General features: G+C 33.7%; 1 long non-coding RNA gene across 1 annotated transcript; it reads right to left on the bottom strand.

Moving 5' to 3' along the window:
• Positions 1-1,069, bottom strand: LOC134273765 (uncharacterized). The gene is made up of 3 exons (XR_009993483.1): positions 831-1,069; positions 513-652; positions 1-184 (listed from the first exon to the last, which is right to left on the bottom strand). It is a non-coding gene; the product is annotated as an uncharacterized LOC134273765 (long non-coding RNA).
• Between the last annotated feature and the right edge of the window lie 1,540 nt (positions 1,070-2,609).

Genomic DNA, 2,609 nt, shown 5'->3' with positions numbered 1-2,609 from the left:
TCAATGACGTTGTTAGTTGTTAAAATCGTAGCATTTAAAACTGTATCATTAACTATGTTCGAAGTCAGATAAAACTTCGGTGTAGCATCATCTCCAGACTCAACAGATATTATAGAACATCCGTCAGGTTCTCCGACAGGCTCCTTGTCCTGATCACTGCACGCAACATCAGCAACGTACAAATCTAAAAGCATTGGTATAGTCATAATTACAATGGAATTTGAATTTGACAATAATTTATATTTCTCAAATTAAGATTATTCCGAGGATAACCTTGAGTTTTGATATCAATCCAATTATATAATATATAATAAATATATTAAACATGTACCTTCATACTGAAAATATATAAGGATTAAAAAAAACTTTTCCTGAATTGAAGTTATTGCAAAAACCTGTTCTAATTCAACAATGCTGTCGTTCAAGCCCAAACAAATATATAACACCTAAGTTTAATTATAAAGATATTAATCTAAAACCTTTAAAAGATTATTGTTTACAGGAAAACATACCCTGGGGTGAACCTTCCGGAATGGTGACAGTCTGCGACGTGGGGGTAAGGACCGGATCATATTCATTGACAGGAAGTACATTGATAACCAGTGCTGGACAAAAATTAGCATCGACATTGTTGGTGAACCTATCCCGCACTCTAGGACAAAAACGTTAAATTAATAGATATTCCGATTTATTCTGTAAAGCTCAACCTTTACAATCAAATTAAATGAAAACGCCCTTAAACAAAAATAGAATTAAGAAACTGTCTTATAAGTATAAATTCTAATGGCAGAGGATTATCAGACTCTTGAATAAGAATTTTTGTAGAGTACCCAATATTTTGCACAATGTAAGAAGATGTCGGATTTTCGAAGTCCAGGGCAGAACTTAATGATAAAACTCTTCCTGAAAAAGAGAATGGTTCCTTTGCACCTCCCAGTGCAAAGTAGTAGACAGTATCTCCGTCACGGTCAATACCAGAATAAGTATACAGTGTGGTACCAACAGGTAAGTCCTCTGGAAAAGTTAGATAAGTTGCTGCGGCAGGCCTCGTACAAACTGCCTTTGCCGCAAGTCCTATAAGTAAAATAATTTAAAAGATAAGAAAGAATGATTTATTTTGATACATGATTAGACAGGATTAGGGTTAATCTTCATCGGCTTATTTACAACTTTTTGTCATAATGGAGACTCACCTTTCCCTTGTATAAATGGAAATAATTAAATAACTAAGCTTGTCATCGGTCATTTGCAAAATTATTTTTTAAAGAACACTTTAATTGCACTCAAAAGTACTCAAAACTTGCACTCAAAACACTGATACCTCCAAATGGCAGCTTTTGGCGAAGGTTGAAGTTTCTGAAATTATGCAAGTCTTATTCCAAGGTCAAGAGATGACATATGTTGATTTTCAAAGAAAAGACTCGTCTAAATGAATAAACCCGTGCAAAAAGATAGCAAGGCGCTTATCGCTTAAAAGTTTTAGCAAAGTAAAAAGAATTTAAAATAGGTCAAATGACTCAAATCCTAGGGTCAATGTCCTCTTCAAAAGGTCGTTTGTATTCAAAGGAAGTCCTCATTCGAAAGGGAAGGCCACAGTTAAAGTTTAGTAAGATCTTCCATAATATAACCAAACTCAAAGGTAATGGTCAACAGGTCAAATATGTCAGTACCAAGAGAGGCAGATTGTTCAAAACTTGTGAAACATGAAAGTTATAGCCTCAATCAGTCAAAGGCTCTAAGTATAATGTTAAAGTTTTTGCGAGCAAACACAAATAGAATGACAGACCGACGGACAATCAGGTGAAACGCCACATATATCCCCGCATCTTCGATAATGAGGACAAAGATAAAAATGCCTTGAGTTTTTGAATGACACTTATTATATATGCAGTGTGTGAAGATCAAGTCTATCAACGATCGGTCGAAATTACTTAAATATACTTATTCCTACCCTTGTTTGCAAAACTACTTTTTTATTAATATAAAGTATAATTTGCTCAAGAATGCCTCAAGGAAAGAAGAAACATTTTATTATGACCATCATTTCAACACTAAGATATCTTGACAACGTTTTCTCGATTAACAAAGATTTCATTTTTATTTCTATTTTAAATAAGTATTAGCCTCGCAGATCCATATCAGCCCTGCAGGGCTTGTATGGCTATTGTGACGTCAGTCATATCGCACATACAGAAATCCTGTATTTATTACTAAATTTGTAATGAATGCATATAAAGCAGCTAATTTTCAATGTGTCAGACCCTGCGTTTGAAATATTCTGCGACGTAATAAGTGTTACAGCCATTACAAAGGCAGGGAAAACATTGCCATTCTGCAAATAGTTCATTACTTTTCAGCACTTTAACCATAAGTTATAATACCACTTAGAATTGGGTATCAATTCATTAATAGTCTGCATCAGAACTAATTAATTCAAGTTATGTAGAACTGAAGAAAACAGTATTTATCTGTTTCATGTTGTGTAGGGAAAAGAACTCCACATCAACTCCATACAAAAGAAAAGACACACAATATGCATAATTATCATTTTAATGACGTAAAAGTGCATATTGAATCAATATATCAAAACATGCTCTATTTTTTTCAGT

This window comes from Saccostrea cucullata, unplaced genomic scaffold (assembly GCF_032062105.1).
Source record: "Saccostrea cucullata isolate Sc308-1 unplaced genomic scaffold, CSIRO_AGI_Scuc_v1 ctg7832, whole genome shotgun sequence".
NCBI classification, from domain to species: Eukaryota; Metazoa; Mollusca; class Bivalvia; order Ostreida; family Ostreidae; genus Saccostrea; species Saccostrea cuccullata.
This window is presented reverse-complemented; position numbering and strand designations above follow the sequence as displayed.